This window comes from Hyperolius riggenbachi, chromosome 5 (assembly GCF_040937935.1).
Source record: "Hyperolius riggenbachi isolate aHypRig1 chromosome 5, aHypRig1.pri, whole genome shotgun sequence".
Taxonomy (NCBI): Eukaryota; Metazoa; Chordata; class Amphibia; order Anura; family Hyperoliidae; genus Hyperolius; species Hyperolius riggenbachi.
In genome coordinates this window covers 358,133,479-358,161,142 of record NC_090650.1, presented here as the reverse complement: position 1 = coordinate 358,161,142, position 27,664 = coordinate 358,133,479, and the positions used below count along the sequence as shown (strand labels likewise).

Genomic DNA, 27,664 nt, shown 5'->3' with positions numbered 1-27,664 from the left:
CATCTAGCCTGCGAGCCGCCATCGGCGGCCCGCAGGCTATTCACGGAGCCCCCCGCCGTGATTTGACAGGAAGCAGCCGCTCGTACGAGCGGCTGCTTCCTGATTAATTAGGCTGCAGCTGGCGACGCAGTACTGCGTCGCTGGTCCTGCAGCTGCCACTTTGCCGACGCACGTTATGAGTGTGCGGTCGGCAAGTGGTTAAAGAAGAGCTAACAGTGCTAACACAAGTCATTACATGTACAGCAATGGGAGTAAGCATTTACACAACTCAGAGTGCTTTCTGTATAAAGAAAATATGAATTGGGAGCAGCAGACAGACAACAGCAGGTGCAGATTGGCCCACACCTGTCTGCACCTGCTCCCTCTGAGCACTTGCCTACTGTGCCTATCAGTAAATCCTACCCTATGCATTATTTTCTGAATGCAGAAGTTGAGGTCACATGACTGTTCAAGCCTATCCCTTATGCTGGGAATACACGTTTCGTTTTTGCCTTCGTTTTAGCCTTCGATTCGTTCAGTAAACGAATCGAGTGTTGAAAACGTATGTGAAAATAGTCATAATCTCATTATAGTTTCGATTAATAGACCCCAAAAACGAACGACTAGTGATCGAACATGTTTGATATTATCTCTCTTTATCCATCTAATCGAGCCATTGGTAGGCTTGATGGCTGTTCAGATCGATTATATGTTCGTTTATGTTAGTCCGTCCCTGTAAAAAGGGATTTTCGTTTCGTTTCTTTGCAGCCTTTGATCATTGGAAAAACAAAACCATCAGAATCGAAAAAAAAAACGAAACCGTGGGTGGTGATATTAACCGTACGTTCGATTATTTCGGGAACGAAAAGGACAAAAGGCACAATCGAAACGAAGGCTAAAACGAAGGCAAAAACGAAACGTGTATTCCCAGCATTAGACTCCTGGACCTCTATCAGACCCAGTGACCAGTAGTCCAAGACAAGGCCCCCTAGGCAGCTTTGTAAGGAATTAATAGTATGCCCCATTAAGTCACAAAATGTCATCATTATCCACTCTATCAAGACCCAGAGAGAGTTCAGGAAAGCACTAAAAAGACAATTAGAAGCATTTATCTACACAGTACACATCAGCATTGCGGGGCAGGTGGGGCTGTACCTGGATCAATGTTGTTCTGCTTGGAGCGTCTATACACTAAAGTAGACAGGCAGCAACAAGTTCTCACTTTTACTTTAAATATATTTACCCAAAAACAATGGTGTATGTCTTTCCTAAGATTTAGGATGTTTTGTGTTAAGCAATACATTTCAATGGCAAGACACAAAAGCAAAGACTAAACAGCCTCCTTATCAAAAGACGAATTATCAAAACTAAACAATGGAGTAGAATAAGCCACGCCTAATATGTATTGCCTAAAAGTCTTTAGTGTATCCTACATTTACAAAAAGATAAAAATGAAAAAAAAAACTGTGAAAAATGAACCCAACGTTACATGGTTATATTCCTGCAATACACCTCAAGATCTATGTTTCAGGAGTACAGACTGAAAGAAGAGAAAATATGAAGAAGGTCACCCCCATCAGCATGAGCTGCTCTGTTCCAACCTTTGAAGGCGCCCCTATACATCAAACAAGGAGCCCCTTAATCATAAAAGGAGAGGCTTGTATACATGAGACATGGGTCCCAGCTACATGAGATGAGGAGGATACACGAGACAAGGAGTCCATATACACGAGACAAGGGGTCCATATACACGAGACAAGGGGTCCATATACATGAGACAAGGGGTCCATATACATGAGACAAGGAGTCCATATACACGAGACAATGGGCCCGTTATTCATAAGATGAGGAGCCTATCCACAGGTGATGAGGAGATTATAAACATGTGGTAAACCTATCCACAGAAGAAGAGAAGCCCAAACACATGAAATAAGGGGCCAATACACATAATGCAAAAGGGCTATACACATGAGTGCATGAAGAGGAGCATGACCGCATAACACGTCTGACAAGCTCTTGACGGATATGATCCAGGATTCCGTGCGTGGCAATGGTGGGGGCCAGGAGGACCTAGGAAGCCTCTGGAAAATTCAGAGGCTTCCTCTTCTTAGGTACCGTAAGTATCCAACTTTTATCTTTAGGTTCACCTTGGGTACACTTTAAAGGGAGTCTGAAGGCAAACAAAAACCCCAAAAACATACTGACCTAAAGAGGGGGAAGGCTCTGGTTCTTATAGAGCCTTCCTGTTCCTCTCCTTGTTCTGTCGCTCCTGAGCTGGCTTCCCTATGAGCAGTTTGGTCAGAGATTGCTCCCTTCTGCTGCATGTGGGCATTTTGGAAGTTTTCGGGAGTACTCGGGCTCCCAAAGACAGGCCACTCCATACTGCGCATGCACTCTCCCTCGCGCACTCGCGCAAGCACAGTATGGAGCCACCCCTCTTCGGGAGCACTCTGGCTCCAAAAGACTTTCGAAACCTCTTGCGGCAATAGATTTGAATGGAGGAGCCTGCGGGGGAATGAGAGGATGAGGAGAGGAATGAAAAGGCTCTATAGGACCCAGAGCTTTCCTTCTCCATAGGTATCTGTTAGTTTTTTGTTTTTGTTTTTTTTTTTGTTTTTTTTGGGGGGGGGGGGGTTGTTTGCCTTCAGGTTCACTTTAAAATTACATAAATATGTCAGCCTTCAATAGTCCTCTCGTCTCAGGTTCCCTTTAAGCCCCACAATGTACCATGTTGAACTGAAGAGAAAGTTTTTTTCTCAGCAACAACGGACCTCCACTTTAAATGATGTAGCCACTAGTGCTAGTTCACAATACTATCAATGAATATGAGCTGACAGGGTCTTACCTGTTAATAAAACAATATCACAAAGTGAAATTCCAGAATCCCCCAAACAATGTACCCCACCACCTCTCCCATTTCCCTTCCAGTTATGGACATCTGACGACCGTAAGAAACAGTTCTTGCTAGAAGATCACCCTCCCAACACAGCAGCGATGATGTGGAATACCGCGGCTGATCTCTTGCTCCACATTCAGGAACATGAATATTTTAGGGGTAGTCTAAGCTTCTAATTGTGCTTTAGAGCAAACTCTGTTAAATCAGCACATAAGCCTGTGTCATTCCTCTGTGGTCTGGGATTTAGCTGCTACGCCGGGCTGTGATTACCAGTGATAACTCCCGTTCAGATCACTGCTTTAATGAGGGTTTAAACATCGAGAGTAGGAGTGTATCTGGTCTTTTTTAATTCATTGACAAAACCACACGCTTTTAAATCTCAATCAAAATGTTTTCATGCTGGCAGGTTTCCTAAGCCTTGCTGCTGTGAGCACGGTATGTAATACAGCTAAATGGGCAGGAATGCGACTATAAGAGCATGAAGAAGAAGAACCCAGACATGTACAGGGCGTTCCAAGAGCAGTCAGGATTACGTATCTAAACTGTATGTCAAATGAAGGCCATATTTGTTCCCTGATCATTAACACAATTATAATCCAGGACTGAATTTTACCCACCTGAAGAGATCTGCTCTATCTGCTGCTACCCTCTTTCCCTAATATTAAGACATCCCCTGAAAGTAATCCCTAGCAGCAATTTCGACCTTGCTCCAAATATAAGCCCTACCCTGAAAGTAACACCCTAGCTGCAGAAAGGGGAAAAAGTATGGCAACTTGTGTTTCTACTTGAGCCGTTGGTCTCATGGGCAGGACCAAGGCTCTGTCATTGGGCCAATCACTGCACTCGCTGCTACTCATCCATCCAACATTTAGCTTGGTAGGCCTATTTAGACTGTAGTTAAAGGGATCTTTAACTGAGAGGGATATTAATGTTTATTTTTAAACAATACCAGTTGCCTGGCGCCCTGCTGATCTCTTTGGCTGCAGTATTGGCTGAATCACACACCTGAAACACACCTGAAACAAGCATGCAGCTAATCCAGTCTGACTTCAGCTAGAGGTCACCTGATCTGCATGCTTGTTGAGGGGCTGTGCCTTAAAGTATTAGAGACAAAGGATCAGCAGGAGAGTCAGGCAGCTGGTATTATTTTCTAACGAAAAATCGCTTCTCAGTTTAGGTTCCCTTTAAGTTCATGTAAATTTGTAAATATGGCTCCACCCATGACCACACCGACATTGTGGTTCGTGGCTACCAAAAAGTGCCCCGGATCTCTTAGGATCCTAGCAACGGCACACCACACTTCATTACCATTTGAGTACCGAACAAGCAGACAGGGTCTTCACTACCTGCCCTTCACGGCATGTTTCACGTGACTCCAATGATTCCTCCTTTCAAAGCCAGAAGGTTGAAATTTCAGAGTCCCGTGGAAAGTGTTATAATGCAGGAAAGCTGGGAAATGCAGTCGTGCAACTATTGCTTTTCCTAGTTTTGGAGTCACATTGTCTCACCAGGTTCACCCACCCACTTGCTGTATCCAGAAAGCTCAGGACACAAGTTGTACTGCACTGGCAAGAACATTTGTCCCATAAACAATTATTCTGTACACCACTCTACTTCTGTATTTTCTATTCATATTATCCTGATTGCTATTAGAGTTTACCTTCTTTAATCACGTGTTTAGCTGGACTTTCACATTTCTGTGTGCTTGAGGACAATCCAACCACGCAAAATCTTGTTTATGCCCAGCTTGCAGACAGACTGTCCGAAGTCCACGATACTTGGATCCTTAACACCTACACAACTTCCCTTTCTCCTCCGTATTAGATAATGGTGAATATGCACGCAAGGGAAACATATGGATCAAGTATGTGTTTACAGTGAAAAGACAGAATGTATTTCAGCCTACAATTATATACACGGACACCAGAAGTCCCTAGAAGAATATGTCCCAACAGAATGACTCTCCCAGCTCTCATAATTCTACTGTAGATCTCCAAGTGCCAGTGTCAGTCTTGGAGACAGAAATGGAGCCTAAACCTAGAGGGTTTTCAATCTAGGCAGCTAGACAGGGTTGTCTCTGCCGAGAGTCTAGCACGCATAATACAGCTTCGCTGCTGCATCATCAAGAATTCCAAAGTACTGGATAATCTTGGCTGATTGTTCTACTCCTTCGTACATGATCAGTGGTTTCCAACACTGTAAACTGCAGTAGTTCCACTGACTGAAAAGGATGCGTGTAGACTGAAGAATCACGGCAGCTTTGCTGCATGAAATCAATGAAGCCCCAGGGGTATGTCACTGCTGTAACTTTTGCAGGTTCCAGTGAGTAATAAGGGTGTTTGGGTGGGAGAGGAGAACACCTTTAAAGTCTCCCTAAGCTGAAGCTTGGTTCCAAAAGGAAATACTGGGGAAGAGGGAAGGCCACAATGGCTCATTAACTTGGAGACAATCTTACAAGAGAGGTTTCCCGCTACTGTGCAGGTGTGACCGTGCTCGTGTGGGTGGAGAACAGCTGCACTCATACCAGAGGAGGAGCGTGGCCCTGAACATTAAGGAGGGTCCCGGCAACAGGAGCAAGGAGGACACAGAAAGCCTCTATAGGATCCAGAGGCTTCCCACTTCTTAGGTAAGAATTTGCTTTTTGATCCAAGCTTCGGCTCCGGTTCACTATAAGTTAGTTGGGTGAGGGGGGGTTAAAATCGAGGGGCCTGAAGGACTTAACAGGTGGACCTGAAAGGTCAAAGAGAACAGATTTTCCTGACACTGAGAGTGTACTGCCTGACACTCTTAGCAAGAATAGTAATTCTAATAATAATCTATTACTAGTAGTATCACTGGATCAAATAAAACAATTTTGTCGTTTTTTTCTCTTTTAACCTCTCATAAAAATTTTATTTATATGCTCAGTTTAGTTGCAGAAATTTAATTTAGTGTCGCTTTAAGGAATAATTCACCAGAAGAGCTGGACAGGCATCCGGTGATCTGTTCCTGTCAGTGCAACCCCCAGCTTTCCCAGGCAGAAGTATGAATTTTATGTCTTGGGTCGCACCTCCATGTTTAGCTGGCAGAAAATCTGAATAATGAATGTCACACAGTCACACTCAGACATCATCACAGCTGCCATAGCCTTTCACTCTGTGCTTGCGCTCCTTCTAAGTAACGGCCGCTCCACTGAACCCGCCCTGAGTCCAGTGGCTTTAATGGACGTGATCCCTGCACTTTCATTGGGCCAATAGGCTGCCTGTCAAGTACGAGTAAGTTAGCAACACTTCACTACCGTGCGGAGCATGCGGATCCTCTCATTAAGCTGCGCTGCTTTATGCTGCGCTGCTTTATGAATCAACCCCTAAGTGACCCTGGACTGTTGCCAGAGGGATTGAGCAGCTCGATATATAGAAGTCGATCCACAAAACAGCATGTAAGAGTAACAATCCTGGGATCAAAAAACATAAGAAAAGTGAAGCCTCTGGATCAGGTAGAGGCTCCCTGTGTCCTTCTCACCCCTGCTGTCGCCTGCTGGGACCCTCTGTAAGATCTGAGCCACACTCCTCTTCATGCATGAGTGCAGCCGTGCTGCAACCCTACGAGCATGACCACATCTGCACAGTGATATGGAGCAACAAGTGGCTCCGGCCTACTGTGCAGACGGAGCCGTACTCTTGCCGTACTCTTGCAGGTTCATGCATGGAGGTGTGTAGCTCAGATCTTCAATCCAACAAGATCTTGACGGATTTGTCCAGAGGATGGCGTGAGAAGCCTCTACACTACAGGATCCAGAGGCTTCCCTCTTCTTTGACCGTGTATAAACCCTGGCAACACATAGTGCAAATTAGCCCTGTACCCATGGGTCACCATAGCTGGAGGATAGTTGGGGAGAAGAGAATTTGGGAGGGCCCTAGAAGCTCTGGGGCCCTGGGGCAATTGCCCCCTTTGCCTCTATGTAAACGCTGACCCTGACATTCGTTTACACTTGTGTAAAATAATGTGTATAAACCCAGCTGTCACAGCATTGCACTGCATTGTGATTCAACCCAATAATATCCATCCATCTGGTCATATCAGGGCCTGGGCTTCTAGTTCAAGTTGACCAACACTACAGATTGACTTTAAAACAGTGTCATTTTTAAAAGGTACGTTTTGTTCTTAAGCCCCATACACACACTCAGCAGTGGTCTTTTAAGATACATACATACATCGGAATTTCGCAAACGACACGTTTGGACGTTTGAACGACCGGTCGTTTAAACGTCAAATCGGGCGTGTGTACAGTCTGTCGTTCAGCTGACAAAACTGGACTTGAGCGATCTCCTTGGCGGATCGTTCAAATCTAGTCTGTTCAGCTGAACGACAGACTGTACACACGTCCGATTTGACGTCCAAACGACCGGTCGTTCAAACGTCCAAACGATGGGTCGTTTGCGAAAATCCGACTTGTGTACGAGCCATTAGGCTTTCACAACTTTTCTTGTGAAACACGTAAAAAAAAAAATCTCTTGCTATTGTTCAAGCAGCTGATAATACTGATAAGAAGTCAATCCAAATGTTGAATTGATTTCTTATCAGTCTTATCAACTGCTTGAACAATATCAAGAGATTTTTTTAGGTGTTTCACAAGAAAAGTTGTGAGAGCCTAAAGGTTCATACACACCTACCAACTATCTGTCCAACTATCTGCCAAACTTGTGTTTGTTAACTTACAAACAAAGAAGTTTGTTAAAAGACCGCTGTTGAGTGTGTGTATGGAGCTTTACAGTGCCTTTGCTCTATGCTGGGAACTAGTTTCAGTGACTTCACTTGATCTTTATCTACTCTACAATAAAAGTTTTTTAAAGTTCCTGAGCAATTTTTTTTTTTGTGTATAAGCGTGATCGCATGCAAAGACAATTCTCCTACACCCACATATACTTTAAACATCTGACATCTTAGCGGATCCCCATTAGATACTGACAGCATTTCTCATGTGCACTCACGCTGTAATCAATTTTGTTTCAGAAAGCGCCCCTAAGCAATAGTAAGACAAGCCCTGACAGAGAGGAACACATGCAGGTATATCCAATGACAGGCATAAATAATATAGCCAGATTACCTACACGGCTTAGGTAATATGCCACGGTCCATTGGCTCATGCAATGTTATTTTATGGAGAATGAAACCTCTGGGATTTAGTATCACTATTTCATACTGATCTGTATCTTGTCAAGCAAGACAATGCCGGCTGGCTGTCTACACCATTTTCTGAAATGGTATTCTGCCAGTGACACCGAATACAATTCCTGGCCATCAAAGCATGTCAGTCTGCCTAGCAACCCGCCGTAGGGAGACCTGGCTGGTACAGTATTGGGGACCGGGTGACGCGTGACACAGGAAGCGCTCCTCACTGTGCTCTGCAGCTGAATTCACAAATTCACAACAGGAGCTTTTTATTTGTGGTTAGGAATATAATACTGTACTAATGATGTTAACGCCCACACTCCATTAATACTATTTCCTCTCTGTGCAAGTGCAATTGTGTGAAGCTGTTTAACAGATTATTCAGATTATTAACATTTAAAATGGAAGTGTGCGCTTTTTTGTTTTTGTTTTTTTCTTTGTTTGTTATTTTTTATAGACTTTCAGCACTTATAAGCTGTCCATATATAGTCATTGGATACAGAAGCAAAGTGAAGTGGGCAAATCACCTCTACTCACCATGGAAATCCCTTCCCTTGCTGTCCTAAAATTGTATGTTAAGCACACTGTGCAAAAATACATAAATAAATAATGCTGGGAATACACGTTACGTTTTTCGATTGATCATTTCCTTCATGTCCGATATTACTTTCGATCATTTTACCGCTTGATTTCTCATAGAAGTGGATGGAGATTGATAAGAAAAGATAACAGAATCGAGCGGGAGATCAAGCGGGAAAATGAATCAAAAATCGACCGAATGGCAAAATCGAAAGAAAAAACCTAACGTGTGTACCCAGCATAAGACTGAAGACTGAATGCAGAGTAGATTAACATTATCAAACTTCCTCTGTAGAGGTGAATACCTTCATTAAGATACAAAACCACTTTCGATTTATGCTATAACCCTTCAGAAGAAAGGTTGTGCTTCTGTTGTGACCATTAAAGTGAGTCTGAACTGTAAATGAAACACAATACAGATACTCACCTAAGGAGAGGTCCTATAGAGCCTTTCAGTTCCTCTCCCGGTCCCTGCTTACCAGCATTGGATCCCCCGTTAGCAGATGGGGTCGGAGATTGCTCACTTCTGCTGCTGCGGGAGGCATCTGCAATCTTCGGGAGCACGAGTGCTCCCAAAGACAGCCCGCTCTGTACTGCACATGCACGAGCATGCATTCTTGTGCACTTGCGCATGCGATGTACGGAACTGCCTGTCTTCGGGAGCTCTCAGGCTCCCGAAGATTGCCAAAGCTTCCTGTAGCAGCAGAAGTGAGCGATCTCTGACCCATGGGTCAGAGACTTCTAACGGGGATCCAGAGCTGGAAAGCAGAGACCGAGAAGTAGAGCCTTCCCTCTCCTAAGGTGAGTATCTGGTTTTTTTTTTGTTTGTTTTATTTACGCTTCAGACTCACTTTACGTGCTCCAGATACCAGACTTGTGCTGGGTTTATACTGGCGTTAGATGATGGAGTTTTTCTGTTGACCCATCACTAAGAAAAAGACGGAAATGCCAGAGAAAATTAAGAGATGGCATTTAATGATGGCATTCACACCAATGTTTATGTTCAACATTGCATCTGGCTTACGGCTGGACGCACACTTGTGCTGAGTAAAAAAGGGGAACGCTTTGGCGCAATGTTCTCCACACCATGCGTGTTTTTACTACCAAGATCATCCACAATTTTTCAGAGCTGCTATAGTAAAAGAAAAACAGGCCGTTTTTATCAACATGCAATAAACCCATTTAAATGTGAGCACACCTATTGATAAACATGGGTTGTCAGTTTAAAGAGGAACTCCAGTGAAAATAATGTAGTAAAAAAAGTGCTTCATTTTTTACCATAATTATGTATAAATTATTTAGTCAGTGTTTGCTCATTGTAAAATCTTTCCTCTCCCCGATTTACATTCTGACATTTATTACATGGTGACATTTTTACTGTGGGCAGGTTATGTAGCTGCTCCTAGCTGTTTTGGCTGTTAGAGACAGCTGTAAATAGCTAATTCCTGTCTGTGAACATTGTTACATTGTGGCAGTTTGCCCAGAGTACCGCGGTACTCAGAGCTTCTTGTGGGAGGGGTTTCAGCACAAAATCAGTCATACAGCGCCCCCTGATGGTCTGTTTGTGAAAAGCATTCTATTTCTCATGTAAAAGGGGGTATCAGCTACTGACTGGGATAAAGTTCAATTCTAGGTTGGAGTTTCTCTTTAAATGCGTTTAAAACATCTGGGAATGCTCAGTATACCACGTAAGTGTGTGTACGCACTAAGGCTGGGTGAATTCTCCCTGTTCTGTTCATAAAACAGACATCACTAGCAAAATGGCAGCTCCCATGCTAGTAGAAAAACAGCAGAAATCATCTATTGAAAGGAAGCAAGAGTGAAATTAGAGCTAAGCATTTCTGCTTCTTCTTATGCATGTAATGCCCCATTTATTTTTAGTGGGTTTTAAATCAGATTTGCTTTAAAGCACACCTGAACTGAAAATAAACTGATGAGTTAAACAAATGTACCTGCAAGCAATTCAGATTCAGATTCCGCTTTTTAATCTGTTTTTACTTCCGATTCAGATTCAGATTTGCAGTTTGCTCCCTGCACACTGCAAATCTGAATCTGAATCGGAGGCAGTGGCGTTCCTACCTAAGGGCGCAGGGGGGCGGGGCGCACCGGGTACCAGTCAGCCAGGGGGGTGTCGCCACGACCCCCCTACACCTGACTAAGGAGGGGAAGAGCAGCGCTAGGAGGAGGGGTGACAGCAGGGATAGCGGCGGGGAGGGGGAAATATCCCCCCCTCCCTCACCTGGGTCCCCTCCTTCTGCCTCTCTTCTCCCCCCAAAAATGCGGGCAGCAGGCCGGTGGCAGTGGGCAGCGAGCAGGCGAGCGCGGAGTATACTCACGTTACTTCCGCGTATCAGCCTGGAACGCTGCGTCACCGTCACGTTCCTCTTCTGCGCCTCCAATCATTGGAGGCGCAGTAGAGGCACGTGACGGCGACGCAGCGTTCCAGGCTGATACGCGGAAGTAACGTGAGTATACTCCGCGCTCGCCTGCTCGCTGCCCACTGCCACCGGCCCGCTGCCCGCATTTTTGGGGGAGAAGAGAGGCAGAAGGAGGGGACCCAGGTGAGGGAGGGGGGGATATTTCCCCCTCCCCGCCGCTATCCCTGCTGTCACCCCTCCTTCTAGCTACACGGGGGGGGGGGGGGGGGAGGGGGGGAACTATACTACCTAAACTGGGGGCCACTATACTAGCTGGCAGCTGGGGGCCACTATACTGGAGGCAGCTAAACGGGGGGGGGGGGGGGCACAGGGCACTATACTAGCTACACTGGGGGCATCTATGGGGGCCACTATATTACCTATACTGGGGGGGGGGGGCACCATACCAGCTACAATGGAGGCAACTATACTATCTAAACTGTGGGCCACTATACTAGCTATACTGGGGCAACTATGGGGGCCACTATACTAGCTATACTGGAGGGAAGCTCTACGGGGGCCACTATACAAACTACACTGGGGGCAGCAACACTACCTACATTGGGGGCAGCAGCTATGCTGCCTATCCTGGGGGCAACTATACTAGCTATATTGGGGCAACTATACTACCTTCACTGGGGGCAACTAGCTACCTATACTGGGGGCAACTGCTAGCTACCTATACTGGGGGCAGTGGCGGGGGGGGGGGGGTGTGCTTAGGGTGCTGAAGCACCCCTTAAAATTCTCCAAGCACCCCCCAGCGTGAACTGACTTTCGGCATCTAATAGACGCCGTATCAGTTCACCGCAGCGGCAGAGCAGGGCTATAGTAAAATGTCCGAAGCCCTGCTCTGGAGACTTTGGGAGTTGCTGGCTGCAGAGGATCGTGGGAGCTGCGCACTGGACGGAGGCCGGAACAGGAGCTCTGCTGCAGGTGAGTAAATGGTTTTTTTTTTCTTTTTAATTTATATTAGCAGCCAGGGGTAGCATTTATGTTCTGGCCAGGTCTGCTACACGATTGAAGTGTTTTCTGGACAGGTCTGCCACACGATTGCATGTATTTTCTGGGCAAATCTGCCGACATGATTGAACGTATTCTCTGGGCAAATCTGCCGACATGATTGCATGTATTTTCTGGGCAAATCTGCCGACATGATTGCATGTATTTTCTGGGCAAATCTGCAGACATGATTGAACGTATTCTCTGGGAAAATCTGCCGACATGATTGAACGTATTCTCTGGGAAAATCTGCCGACATGATTGAACGTATTCTCTGGGAAAATCTGCCGACATGATTGAACGTATTCTCTGGGCAAATCTGCCGACATGATTGCATGCATTTTCTGGGCAAATCTGCCGACATGATTGCATGTATTTTCTGGGCAAATCTGCCGACATGATTGCATGTATTTTCTGGGCAAATCTGCAGACATGATTGAACGTATTCTCTGGGAAAATCTGCCGACATGATTGAACGTATTCTCTGGGCAAATCTGCCGACATGATTGAACGTATTCTCTGGGCAAATCTGCCGACATGATTGAACGTATTCTCTGGGCAAATCTGCCGACATGATTGAACGTATTCTCTGGGCAAATCTGCCGACATGATTGAACGTATTCTCTGGGCAAATCTGCCGACATGATTGCATGTATTTTCTGGGCAAATCTGCCGACATGATTGAACGTATTCTCTGGGCAAATCTGCAGACATGATTGAATGATTGAACGTATTCTCTGGGCAAATCTGCACACATTACGTGTATTTTCACCCGGGTTCACGTCAAATTACAGTTAGCTCCGCCCTCATCCGATCATGGCCACGCCCATTTTTTTTGCCGCGGCGCACTTCGCGCGCCGCATGTTATAGCTCCTCCCATTTTTTGCCCCTTCACCTTTTTTTTGGGGGGGGGGGGGGGGGGTGTCTTATAATACCCAGCACCGGGTGTCAAATGCCCTAGGTACGCCACTGATCGGAGGTAAAAACTGATTAAAAAGCGGAATCTGAATCTGAATTTCTTGCAGTGTGCAAGAGGCCTCAGCTCTATCTTAAATAGAACTTTCCAGAAATCCCATAGTCGTACTTGATATTTAAAAGCTAAAAATCTAAGTACAAAGTTTTTATTGTTTCAAGTAAATGATAACAGTCTTTTAGAATGTTTTACAGCTCCCATACAGATACATCTTAAAATACTGAACTTTTTATGTATTCCCTGCACTCAGAAGTGTTTCTAAGCCACACAGGAGTTTTATGACCGCTAACTAGTTATCAGTGAGAGTTACACTACAGTCCAACTGCAGAGAAAGTGTAATTTACAGCCCTTAATTCTTAACCCCTACAGTTAAAAAAAACCCACAGCTTAGTTTTATACAGGTCTGGGATTGTACATACACATGACTCTTCAGGTACGCTTTAAAGTATAGCTGATGCAATGCAATAAATCTATTTTTACTTATCTGGGGCTTCTTCCAGCCCCTAGAAGTGTCCCTTGCGGCAACTTCGATGTTCTCCTAGATCCCGGTGGCAGCCTGTGAAGGATCCCTGAACCTTGATAGGTTGATGCTTTCTGCGCATGCGCGGGGGTGTGTACTACTGCACAGGTACAGTATGCTCCCGATGACGTGGGCACAGCACGGGCACACTCCCGCACATGCACAGAAGGCGCAGACCCATTTGGGGTCGGCAGTCCTCCACAGGCTGCCACCAGGACCCGGGAGAAGACCAGGGCTGCAGCGAGGGACACATGTGACTTCTAGGGAATAGAACAAGCCCCAGGTAAGTAAAAATAGATTTATTGCATCGCCTCAGATATCCTTTAAAGAACGTATTGAGAACTGTCTCCAACTGGGACCACAGAAAACCAAGACATCCTGAGTTTTTAAATCCATCGACACTATCCAAAATACATAAAAGGTTTTTGACTTTAAGCACAAAACCGTGTGCCAGTGTCAGTAATGAATCCCATGAATGCCCATACGGCATAATGTACATATCTCGCTCTCTTGATGAAGTATTCCACACCCTTGCAATGAATTCAGTGGGGTTTCTGAATCTTGCAGCCTGTTCTCTGCACATGTGGTGTCAGTTAGAAGTAAATTACAGCAGTATTTACAGTAGTTTGGTATACGCTGTACAAAGGTACTTCCTAGAAAGTCTTCTAAGGAAACATTACACACATGTGATAGTCACTAAAATAAAAAAATGATGCTTTCAGATTAAATTATGCATGGGGTTCCTTTAACTATTAACAGACCTGCCTGGGTTAAAACCCCAGTACAGCATGCTTTAAAGCAAACCTGAAGTGAAAAAAAAACGTATGATATAATGAATTGTATGTGTAGTACAGATAGTGAATAGAACATTAGCAGCAAAAAAAAGTATCATATTTTTATTTTCAGTTATATAGCATTTTTTTTTATAACATTGCATCATACTGTCACAGTTACAGTTTTAAACCACACTCTGTCTTTTAAGCCATAAAACAAAGCAGAAATTATGACCCCTTGAACCTTCCTGCAGTAAAACCTTTTCTCAAGCTGTCTCTCACTGTTTCTTGGCTGTTTAAGCACTTCAGAAAACAGGACTATATTGGTTGAATAGCCCAGATAAGTTATTTTGTACAGATAACAACTGCACTACACATACAATTCATTATGGTTTTACAATTAAGGCCACTGCAGCTTTAAGGGTTTGCTGCAGGGCCGCACAACTCAGTACACAAGTGATTCCCCAACCCCACCACCACCACCTTTTCTGCCCACCAGCAGAGCTTTCTGATGGTGGCCAGGACGTTTATATATTTTTTTAAAGAAATATTTATTTCTTTTATTTTGTATTAAATATGCTATTTTTTTTATTTTTCTTATCCCTCCCTCCCTCCCCCCATCAGCACGATCGGCTGTCAGCCTATGACAGCGGATCACTTCCCTGTCGCCCAAAGGGACAGCTGTGTCACACGTCTGTCCCCAGTACATCGCTACTGTAGATCGCAGCACTGTACAGAATAAATAGACGGCAGTTTCGCCATCTAATAGTCTCCTAGCGGCGACCGCCGCTGGGATACTGATGACGAAGCGGAGTTCTGTCATTCAAGCAGAGATGCGTGTGCATCGGCGCGCCCAATCTCCTGCAAAACCCCGCCCCAGGACTTTACGCCAATTGGCGTGTAGTGGTCCTGGGGCTGCCACCGCGTTCACGTCAATCTGCGTGGAGCGGTTGGCTAGGGGTTAAGAAGTCTTGCACGCTTAGGACTAAATATAACGCAAGAGGCAAACTTTATCCCAGGGAGCTGTGTTCTAGTTCCTAAATATAATATACAACGGTTGCCAGTCAAAGCTTGTGGACTGTTAGTAGCTAGCCTGGGTATATTTATGCACAGTGCCCACAATGCCAGTAACTCATAGGACATCATCCCTGGGCACACTTTGTTACTGAAGAATAAGCTGGAAATGTAGTGAGCTTTAAAAGCTAAGAGAATAAGCTCTTGGTGGCAAGTACTTCAATGGAAACGCAATAATGTCTTGTAGATAAAAAAAATAATAAATAAAATAATAAAAAATACAAATCACGGCTAGTCTGCCCTGTAGAGTTCAAGCATGTAGATAGTGGACCTCCGTGGTGTACATTGTTATTCAGTTGCACTATCTCACACAGCTGATCTATGATGCCAATGATAATGGATAACTAGGCTTTGTAAAAGCTGTACTTTTCTACACACTGTCATCTAATATTTTACCTATTTTCCTCTTCATAACTGCAAGATGTCATTACAAGAACATTTCTGAAGCACCTTTCTCTCATAGCACTGGGAGGACATACCGTAGTATTATGCAGAAGAACAGAGGCGCCAAGAGGATAAAAGGAAGCTAAATGAGCTTAAAAACCAAATTCTTGGTAAATAGAGGAGGTAGCGGTAGACTTACCTCCTCCAAGTAGACACAGAACGACTGTAGTAAAGACAGTCAATATATTTTATTTATGAACTCCAAATATGCAACGCGTTTTACAGGTTTGATCCCGCTTCATCAGGCAATAACAACGGAGCAATAGCATATGTGGTCAGTAGAAGAGCCAGGCACCTCTGTTCTCCTGCATAATATCGAGTCCACCCTGGGTGGAGGGTTGAACCCCTTTTTTTCATCTAAAGAAAGCGACTTCTTATTCCTGAGTGGGGTCAGGAAAAGAAAATCTCCCCACCTGCCTTTACAGTGGTTGCCTAATGGTAACCCTGGTTTGTGCGTATTAATATTTACTCTATCTAGTAACCATTTACCAGTACATATTACACTATTGGGGCTCTTGGTGTTCCTTGTTTTTATACCATAGTATGTCCCAGCTTACTGTGGGTCCATGACCTTTTTATCACAACCAGTTGCGTTGCTCCAATGCTGGCCATGTATGTGGCAATATCTTAGGCCAGTGTTTCTCAAACCTGTCCTTGTGACTCCCCAACGGTGCCTTTTATGCAGGCAACTTTCACCAATACACAGGTGTGGTAATTAGTGCTTCAGCTACATGGAATCCACCTAGCTGAGACACCAATTACCGGTACCCCACCTGCGCCTAGATGAGGTTGTCTGCAAAACATGCTCTGTTGGGGAATCACAAGGACAGGTTTGGGAAATTTAGGCTGTTAAGATCATTTTCTATACAGCTGATGTAATCCAACTACCTACACATCCAGCTAAACCACACATAATAAGCACAGCCATTTAATCAAAATGGATTGGAATATCATGACCCATTCCGATCATATCACTTTTAACAAAATCTCAACATGGTCATTGAACTGCATTGAACTGAACATACACATTTTAATTCACACTCAGTCTTCAGTCAATTCTATCAAGAAATTTACTGAAACACTGACTGTCCCGTTTGCAATGTTTATGGACAACATAAAGGCCAGTATGCAATTAACGTTTTCCCCTGAGTTTTCTCCAAGGACCTAGGAGATATTTTTTTATCTTCTCTATAAAATACCTTTTCTGCACTGAAAAAAGTATAAAAAAGAGGGTGAAAAAATACTATCAAACATATTTTGAGTATGTTCTTGCTTGCTGGTGGTTTAAAAGGCATTATGTTGATAATGTGTAAAAATGTCACCTGAGAGAAAACTTAGGAGAAAAAATGTATTGCATATGGACCAAGATCTCACCACTGCTAACCAACATGGAATGGGCAGAACCTAAATTAGCCAAGTCATTCCTTAGGCACTAGCAGGTTGCTGTAGATCATAATACTGAGTTTCTGCTGACCATTTCACACTCACATTTAGAGAAAAAAAAATAGACAATAGACACCCAATGCTTGCGCATGTCTGCATGTGTTAATGCGCGTTAATGTGGCTTATCACTTTTTTCCCCAGTAAAGGGCCCCCAAACAGTGCATGCCACATTTACTAGCACGCCATCAATTATAACGCCATAAAACATCTCTCGTGAACTGGCACATTGCAACGAATGGGGAATCACACCAGGGACATTTAAATGTGTCGCTTAGAAACCTGGCAAGCACCTGTGTCAACTGGAGTATTTATAAATCCGAGAGAGTATTTATGAAGCAGAAAGTCATTATTCATAAAGCAACTCACATTTATAAAGCAGACTGCGGGGCAGGGACTTCCTCCTAGTGTTTCTTATTCTGATGTAATTTATCACATGAACATGCACCAGTACTAGTGATGTCTCAAACCACTAATCAACATTGTCAGTATTTGTATTCCTGGATGTTCTGATTGTACAGTGTTTTGAACCTTTCATGTATCTATGCTCCGCACTATTTGTTTTGTACTATGTACAGCGCTACGGAAGATGTTGGCGCTATATAAATAAATAAATAAATAAATGATCAATGACCATTTCTAAAACAACAAATATTTATAAATCAGCAAGCGAGGATTTGCAACACAGCAATAAAGCAATCAGTAAGAATTTATAAAACAGCAAGCAATAGGTGAGAATATATAAAACATCAAGTATTTATAAAGCAGCATGTGATTATTAAAAAAACAAAAAACAAAACAAAACAAAACAAAAAAACAACAAGTGATTATTTGTAAAGCAGCAAGTATGCATAGAGCAGCAAGTAAGTATCCAAAGCAGCAAGTATCCATTAAGCAGCAAGTGAGTATCTAAAGCAGCAAGTATCTATAAAGCAGCAAGTGTTTATAAAGCAGCAAGTATCCAAAAAGCAGCAAGTGAGTATCAAAAGCAGCAAGTATCTATAAAGCAGCAAATATCTATAAAGCAGCAAATATTTATAAAGCAGCAAGTAAGCATCTAAAGCAGCAAGTATTTATAAAGCAACCAGTATCAATAAAAAAGCAGCAAGTATCTATAATCAGCAGGTATTTCTAAAGCAGCTAGTGGTTGCTTATGAAGTTTGGTGGAATTATTTCTGGAGCAGGAGTTTTGTCACTTGTGGAAGAAGCAGACAAGCATCCCGTTTCTAAGCATAGGCTCAGTGTTATCTATCAGGCACAATAACAGCATTGATAAGACAGCAGCCCCTGACAACTATGCGGAGAGCAGCATTCTTTGCACACCAGCTCGCTGAATACTCCCAAGTACATTTCACCAGTTTACCTGAAGGGACAAGAGTCTCCCCGATGTCTCTCCCAGCTCCTCTCCCGGGCAGATCACTCGCAGAAGAAGACCACACAGCTCCGGCAACGCAGCCTTCCTCCTCTAATCCCCACTCCAACGCGATGACACACACTAACCCCAACCATCTGTTGAAACACGTCCCGCAGCACTCAGCACAGTCCTGTGTCAAGAAAGGCTGCCCAATCCAATTGCTGTGGCTGGATGTCTCTTCAAAAGCTCGTAGGCAGAGGAGGAGGAAAAAAAAAAAGACTCAAGACTGCAGGTCTGCAAACTCTTACCCAAGTAACCTGAGATTTGGAGAGGGGAGCTCTATAAAAAGAGTGCAAGTGGGAGGTGCTGTGTGTGCTGGGGAAGGTAGAGAGGGTGTGATCACATCTGATGACCAGTTGTGTTAATTCTCACAGCAAACCCCCTTGCATTCCCCTGGGACCACTAGGACCCTCACAGTGGGATACACATCAGCAGCACTAACTAACTCCCACCTCCTCCCCTGGCAGATGAATGGGTTACTACTCCAGGCATTCCTGGGGAAAATGAAAGTACTGTATGTTTACATGATGCAGGGAAAGTGCACTGAGATGTCCTGCAGTTCCCCCCAGCCCATCAGACATGAATTATGCAGTGGGCATGTGTACAGTTATTTTATGTAGGTTTCATCTTTGCTGTTGGGAAGGATTAAACTTTTTTTTTTTTTTTGAAGATCAGAGAATCAGTTTATTTCAATAGAAGCCATAGAAGAACCCCCCTCTCTATTCTGTTCAATTAGTTGAACTGTGAACTTGTAGGCATGGGCCATGTGTTGGTACATGGAATCCTGCTGTCTGCTATTGTCTCCATTCCCTTTGCAGCATGTTCCAGCAACAATAAAGACTTGAATGCTTTTAGTGATGTGTGCGGGCTAAACAGGGATGTCCTGGGATCCTAGATGAGCCCAATTGAATCGCTGCCTTTCAATCAGTGTCAGGGCTCCTTTTTTGTTTTTAGTTTCTTCAAAGTTAGGGAACGGCTACTGAGGCAAATTTTCATGCTACTTTATGAATGAAATTCTTGCTTGGTTGATCCCCGAACAGATTTTTTTTCCTATTGACCAATCAATAACAAAATTCTTAGAGTTATGGGGGGTTTTAAGATCCTTTAAGCTTTTAGTAAATACAATGATTACAACATTATGATTATTGCATTGTGCAATCCGAAAATAAGGGGAAAAATATCCTGAAGAATCTTCAGCCAGGGGAAGATGGGCCACTGGTAGATAGTGATGATTCTTTTTCCTGCAGAAACAGATGGAGGTAATTGATTTGGTTATGTAGCGGTAACTCTTTAGCAAAATCTGCCACATACACAGGGCGGGTCTAGAGTCTAGACTTACCATAGACTTACTATATCCACCATATAAACCCTGTCACCAAATAGAGATCACCATGGCCAGTCAGAGGGGAAGACCAATCAGGCGGGGGTGTTTGCAGCTGACCAGCCAATCAAAGCCACCCGCTGCTATTTTTGCTAACTGGGACAATCACTGCACTCAATCAGTAGCAGTAACCTATCAGATGCATGTCACTGCTACTGATCGAGTTCAGTGATTGGCCTAATGACAGTGCTGTGGTCCAGCCCACTAGAGCATTGGCACCAGTTAGCAAAAGAAGCAGCGGGCGGTTGCCATTGGCCAGTCTGGTGCCTGCACCAAAACCTGATTGGTCACATGCCAAAGCTTCCTCTCTGACTGGAAATGGTGATCTCTCGCTGGTGATGGGGTTTTACCTTAGCGTGCCTCCAGGCATATATCGACACCTCACCTGCTTATGGATTCATAGGGAAGGGCAGGTGCCACCAGTCGAATAAGGATGGGGATTAAGGCCCGGTTCACATTAGCGTTCCCTGTCCGGATCCGCCTGATCGGATCCGGACCGTATACTGTACAAACGGAACGTATATTCCGCATAGCAATGCAAAGGCTATGCGGACGTTCACACGCGTCCGTTCTGTACAGTACGGAGCCCGACTGGCCGGACACTTTTCCAACATGCGCTATTTTTTGGTCCGGCTCATCCGGCCCAGGCACCCGGACCGGAGCCGGACCTGAGCCTGACTGCACCATCCGGATATAGAAAACCAATGGGAAACGGAAGCACAGAACACACTGGAGACAACACCGGACGTTCTACCCCACTACCTATGCGTATTTATAGCGGCCATTTCGGATGGGGACACATGGGCCCAGCATGTCTGGAGTGGAGCAGCAGTGACACACATGCTGGAGCTGTTTTGGCAGTATGTCGGGAGGTGGAGGTGAGGCCTACAGCGGAGGACCTGATTCTACAGGTGCACCAGGTGCACCTTCTGCAGACCCCAACAAATTGTAAGGTATTTTTTTTTCCCCACGGATCTGGATGGCAGCCTGAAGCAGTCCTGATGCAAACGGACCGGATCGGATCCGGATCGGAACTGTACGGTTCTAATCCGGATCAGGTCCTGATACGATCCAGATCCAGTCCGTTTGCATGCCAAAACGCAAGTGTGAACGGGGGCTTAGGGATACAATCTGTCCACAAAACCTGTCCAACCTACATTTCCGATCTTACTCAGAGGTACACACCTAGCCGCTCACTCCGCTCTTCCAATGAACTTTGCCTAACCACCCCCCGCATCACCCAGTCCCATGCACGCCTCCAGGACTTCTCAAGAGCTGCTCCAACACTATGGAACTCCCTACCTCCACCCATTAGGGCAGCCCCCTCCTTCAACATCTTCAAGAAAGCCCTCAAAACTCACCTTTCCACTCTGGCCTACTACCCCTCACAAGTGACCACCTACAGCTGAACTCTGGCCCCCTACCGTTCGTGTCCTTACCTCTCCCTCTAGATTGTTAGCCTTTGGGCAGGGTCCTCCTCCTTTTGTGTCCTACCTGATCATGCACCTCCATTACTGTGAACCCATGCTATGCATCTGAGTGAACCTAACTTGCCTAATCTCCATGCTCCATCCAGTGACTGACTAAGCATTACCTGGTACTCCTACTGTGCTGCGTGATCTGGTTTTCTTGTATTCCTGTATTGTCATATTGCTGTATGTCACCCCTAAATATTGTCTGTAACCTAAATTAATGTTCAGCGCTGCGTAATATGTTGGCGCTTTATAAATACAATAAATAATAATAATAATAATACATGGATGAGGAAGGTAATGTGTGTGCCAGGAAGGCGAGTGGGAGAGCAGAGAGGAGGCGGAGCCAGGGGACCCAAACTGTTTATGCAAACACCGCCCCTTAGATTTTGTGGCATGATCCAGGTGGCTTCATGATAGGTCTGCCCCTGCATACGCATACTGTGTCAGTCCAGTACGGGAACAACTGATATTTACTAAAAAATTAATCTCTAAATAGAGATCATTTTAACACTGCATATTACTCAATAGCCCTCAGATTTTAACAAAAATCTAACTGACTATTGAATACTGCCGAAAAAAGCATTGTATGGCTGGATGCAGTACAAAACATTAAAGCGGAACTGTAGATACAAATGAAACACATTGTTTCACTTACCTGGGGCTTCCCCAAGCCCCCAGCAGCCGTCCTGTCCCGCGCCGCTCCTCGACGAGCCTCCGTTCTCCCGCGGCCAGCTACTTTTGGTTTCGCCGCCGGGCCACTGCGCCTGCGCGGCTCTGGCCACACGCATCCTTTCTTCGCGAAAGGATATGCTTGGCAGGGCTGCGCTGGCCTCAACTTACAAGTCGAGGTACGGAACGGAGCGGCGGCGGGAGAACGGAGACTCGTGGAGAACGGCGCGGGACAGGACAGCTGCTGGGGGCTTGCAGAAGCCCCAGGTAAGTTAAACAATGGGCTTCATTCACAAAGCGGTGCTAACAGTTAGCACGCTGGTGAAAAGCCCTTTATCACGCCTAAACTCAGTTTAGGCATGATAAGTTTAGGTGTGATAAGTTTAGGCATGATAAGTTTAGGTGTGATAAGTTTAGGCATGATAAGTTTAGGTGTGATAAGTTTAGGCGCGATAACTATAGCACCAACTGGGTTAGCACCACAGTGCACAGCTGATCAAAAGTTTTGCGCTAGCAAAGTCTGGTGCACTTCGTATAGAGTTTAATGGCGCTGCTTTGCGCACAGGACGTTGCACGTGATCTAAACTTATCTAAACTTATCACGCCTAAACTTATCACGCCTAAACTTATCACGCCTAAACTGGCTTTTCACCAGCGTGGTGCAATGGTTATCACTCCTAAAGTCTCTAACTGGGTTAGCACCGCTTTGTGAATCGAGCCCATTTGTATCTTCAGTTCCACTTTAAGGAAAGCAATCAGGCTCTGCTGAACCCTACACTACCCACATAAAGATGTGATCAGATATTCTCAATCGATGTTCACAAATTAAATCAATCAAAAGTACTCTATTACTGAATGAATTTTTTTTTTACATTTTACAATTTACTAAAAAGGTCTTAAAGTAAACATGAAGGATGCCAGAAAAAATAGCTATACCCATTTATGTAGTGGGAAGGCATAAGATCCCATAAAGCAGTATTTCTTAAACCTGTCCTTATGACTCCCCAATGGTGCATGTTTTACAGACAACCTCACCTATGTACAGGTGGGGTACTTAGTGTCTCAGCTAGGTGGATTCCATGTAGCTGAGCTACTAATCACCCCACATGTGCATAGGTGAGGTTGCCTGCAAAACATGCTCTGTTGGGAATCACAGGATAGGTTTTGAGAAACACTGCCATAGAGCCTTCCCAGTCCACTCTCCATGCCCTGTTTCCACCACTGTCCCCATAATGAAGTCCTTCAACCAGCTTGGTTAAATGCGTCTTTGGCCCAGTCTTTAGACGTGTTCACGCCCCTGAGCACTTCCGAAAGATGAGAGGATCTATACTGCGCATGTGCGAGTCTGGGCTCATGCCTACACAGTACAAATGCGCCTGTCTTTGGAAGCACCCAGGAACGGGAATGCTTCCAAAGCCTTCTGAGGAGCCCCAAAGGCGTAGAATTTAAATGGGGGACATTGTTGGAAGGAGGGGATGGAGAGTGGACCAGGAAGGCTTTATTGAATCGAGACCCTTACCTCTACATAGGTGAGTATATAACCTGAAACAAGTTTCCTGGCTTCCGGTTTGCTTTAAAGAGAACCCGAGCCAGTCACAGAAGTAAAAAAAAAAATATACTACCTGATCCGGGAGAGTGGCCAGAGCAGGTAGTGTCCATTACCGCCTCTTCCCATCGCTCCCATGTGCTGTTTTCTTGTAGTTTCGTTTCTGGAACCCCTGGGGTCATGACACTGCAAATACTACTCTATCCTCACCTCTAAGAGCATAGAGCCGTGATTCACATGGAATGGGCGGGGTAAGAGGTGGGGAACAGGCAGAGGAGAGGCTTCCTCTCCTGCAACAACAAATAACATTTGTAAAGCCAATAATTGGTTGATTGGTAAGTCGTGGAACAGAGGAAGAATTCTAAAAGTCTGGAAATGCCAGGCTAATGCTGGATACACACGGTGCGTTCGCTCACTCGATTTTCCCGTCGATTCCCGTCGATTCGTTTATTTCCAACATGTCCGATTTGGATTTCGATGGATCGTTAGGTCGATTCGCATGCAAAGTATACCGAATCGACCTAACGATCTATCGAAATCCAAATCGAACATGTTGGAAATAAACGAATCGAGGGGAATCGACGGGAAAATCGAGTGCGCGAACGCACCGTGTGTATCCAGCATAAGTCTGGATTTGAATAACTACAGTGATGGGGCTGTCTTTACTGGGTGTGGCAGGGAGTTCCAATCCAAAGAGTAGGGGCAGCATGACAGAAAGTTCTGTCTCCAAAGGTTATAAGGTGCACTCTGGGAGTGACTAAGTTTATAGAACCTGCTGATCTGAGGTTGTGAGAGGGTGTGGTGCAGCTTCAGAAAGTCCTTCATGTATCCGGGGCCCAAATTGTGCAGTGATTTCAATGTCAACACACAGTCCAATCTTGAAGAGTATTCTCCATTCTATTGGTAGCCAGTGCAGTGAGCGAAGGATCAGTGTAATGTGACAGTGGCGAGGCTGGTTTGTTAGCAATCTGGCAGCAGCATTCTGCACTAATTGTAGGCGGAGCAGGTCCTATTTGGGGAAGCCTGCATAAAGGGCATTGCAGTAGTCCAGCGGTGATGTGATGAAGGCGTAAACCAGGGTTGGAAGATCCTCTGGGGGAATCAGATGTTTAATTTTTGCAATGTTCTTCAGATGAAAGTAGGAAGATTTGACTATGGACGAAATTTGGTTTCTTAACCTTCCTGGCGGTAACCCCCCCCCCCCAGACCCCGTGCGCTGCCTGGCCAATCAGTGCCAGGCAGCACCGAGGGGTGGATCGGGACTCCCAATGACGTCGCCATGGCGACGGGGGAAGCCCTCCAGGAAATCCTGTTCTTTGTACGGGATTTCCTGATCGGAGATCGCCGAAGGCGATCGAAGAGGGCGGGGGGATGCCGCTGAGCAGCGGCTATCATGTAGCGAGCCCTGGGCTCGCTACATGATTTACAAAAAAAAATTCATACCGCCAGGAGGGTTAAACTCAATTCCCCATTGATTAGCACACCAAGACTGCGCACAAGGTTGCTGTTTATGTCTGAATTCCCTATCCTGACTGGTGTTTATTTAGAATAGAGCTGTTTAGATGGCAAGCGTTGGCTTTGGACAACAAGGACCTCAGTTTTGTCAGCATTTAGTTTCAATCAGTTATCATTGATCCACGCCTGTAGCTCAGCTAAGCAAGAATTTATTTTTGGAGTAGGGTCTGTTCCACCAGTAGAGTTGGGCCGAACGGTTCGCCTGCGAACGGTTCCATGCGAACTTAAGTGGTTCGCGTTCGCGTCCCGCAGGCGAACTTTTGCGGAAGTTCGGTTCGCCCCATAATGCACCATGAGGGTCAACTTTGACCCTCTACATCACAGTCAGCAGGCCCAGTGTAGCCGATTAGGCTACACTAGCCCCTGGAGCCACTCCCCCCCTAATACAAGGCAGGCAGCGGCGGCCATTACGCTCACTCGTGTACCTGCGTTAGTGAGAGTAGGGCGAGCTGCTGCAGACTGTCTCTCATAGGGAAAGATTAGTTAGGCTTAGCTTGTTCCTGGCTGCATACCTGTTCTGTTCAGTACCTGCATACCTGTTCAGTGAACCTGTTCAGTGAACCTGCCACTGCATACCTGTTCTGTGAACCCACCACTGCATACCTGTTCTGTGAACCCACCACTGCATACCTGTACTGTGAACTCACCACTGCATACCTGTTCAGTGAACCCACCACTGCATACCTGTTCAGTGAACCCACCACTGCATACCTGTTCAGTGAACCTGCCACTGCATACCTGTTCTGTGAACCCACCACTGCATAACTGTTCTGTGAACCCACCACTGCATACCTGTTCTGTGAACCCACTACTGCATACCTGTACTGTGAACTCACCACTGCATACCTGTTCAGTGAACCCACCACTGCATACCTGTTCAGTGAACCCACCACTGCATACCTGTTCAGTGAACCTGCCACTGCATACCTTTTCTGTGAACCCACCACTGCATACCTGTTCTGTGAACCCACCACTGCATACCTGTTCTGTGAACCCACCACTGCATACCTGTACTGTGAACTCACCACTGCATACCTGTTCAGTGAACCCACCACTGCATACCTGTTCAGTGAACCCACCACTGCATACCTGTTCTGTGAACCCACCACTGCATACCTGTTCTGTGAACCCCTCACTGCATACCTGTTCTGTGAACTCACCACTGCATACCTGTTCAGTGAACCCACCACTGCATACCTGTTCAGTGAATCCACCACTGCATACCTGTTCAGTGAACCTGCCACTGCATACCTGTTCTGTGAACCCGCCACTATATACCTGTTCTGTTCAGTGAACCCGCCACTGCATACCTGTTCTGTTCAGTGAACCCGCCACTGCATACCTGTTCTCGCCATGGTGCGCACCAGTCCAGCACGGCCGTCACTACACAAACAGCTGTTTGCGGTGCGTTACACGGTGAGTTTGGTGTGTCAGTGTGAAGCAGTACCTTAATTACACTACCTGATTGATGTATACACATGCAAGATGTTTTAAAGCACTTTAGGCCTGTCATTTAGCATTCAATGTGATTTCTGCCCTTAAAACGCTGCTTTGCGTCAAATCCAGATTTTTGGCATGTATCCCACTCCTCCACCTGGGGGTCCAGGTGTTAGACCCCTTGAAACATCTTTTCCATCACTTTTGTGGCCTGCATAATTTTTTTTTTTTTTTCAAAGTTCGCATCCCCATTGAAGTCTATGGCGGTTCTCGAACTTTTACGCGAGCCGAACGTTACGCGGAAGTTCGCGAACCTAAAATCGGAGGTTCGGCCCCACTCTATCCACCAGGTTTGAAGGACAGGTATAGCTGCGTGTCATCGGCATAGCAGATGTACGTCAGGCCAAGTTGTTAGATAATTCTACCGAGTGGTAACATGTAGATTTCAAACAGCAGAGGGGATAGGATTGATCCTTGTAGAACTTTTACAGGTGCAGGGTTGGACATGATAGTTCCTAGGGATACTCTCTGTGTTCTGTCATTTAGGAATGATCTGAACCACTGGAGGACTGATCCATTGATGCCACAGTACTCCTGCAGTCTGTTGAGCAGGATTTCATGGTCAACTGTATCAAAAGCCGCTGAGAGATCCAACAGGATTAGGATGGAGCATTCCCCTCTGTCCCTTGCCATGAGCAGATTGTTGCAGACTTGGATGAGGGCTGTTTCACAGCTGTGGTGTTTCTTAAAGCCAGATTGTAGAGGGTCCAGGATGTTGTTTGCTGAGAGCCTGGCTTCAATTTGGGGAGGAGAGTTAACTTGCTGGGCGGTCTGGACGAGCTCAGCTCGTCCAGTACCGCCGGAGCCTGCCGCTCAGGCCCTGCTGGGCCGATTTGGCTGAAATAAAAAGCAGCACACGCAGCCGGCACTTTGCCAGCCGCGTGTGCTGCCTGATCGCCGCCGCTCTGCGGCGATCCGCCGC

General features: G+C 45.4%; 1 protein-coding gene across 2 annotated transcripts in view; it reads right to left on the bottom strand.

Moving 5' to 3' along the window:
- The window catches only part of SULF1 (sulfatase 1), a 185,334-nt gene extending 166,322 nt beyond the window's left edge, over positions 1-19,012 (bottom strand). For both annotated transcript variants that reach the window (XM_068237475.1, XM_068237477.1), the window contains exon 1: positions 18,609-19,012. The gene's annotated coding sequence lies outside the window, so the exon portion shown is untranslated. The remainder of the gene's footprint in view (positions 1-18,608) is intronic.
- Between the last annotated feature and the right edge of the window lie 8,652 nt (positions 19,013-27,664).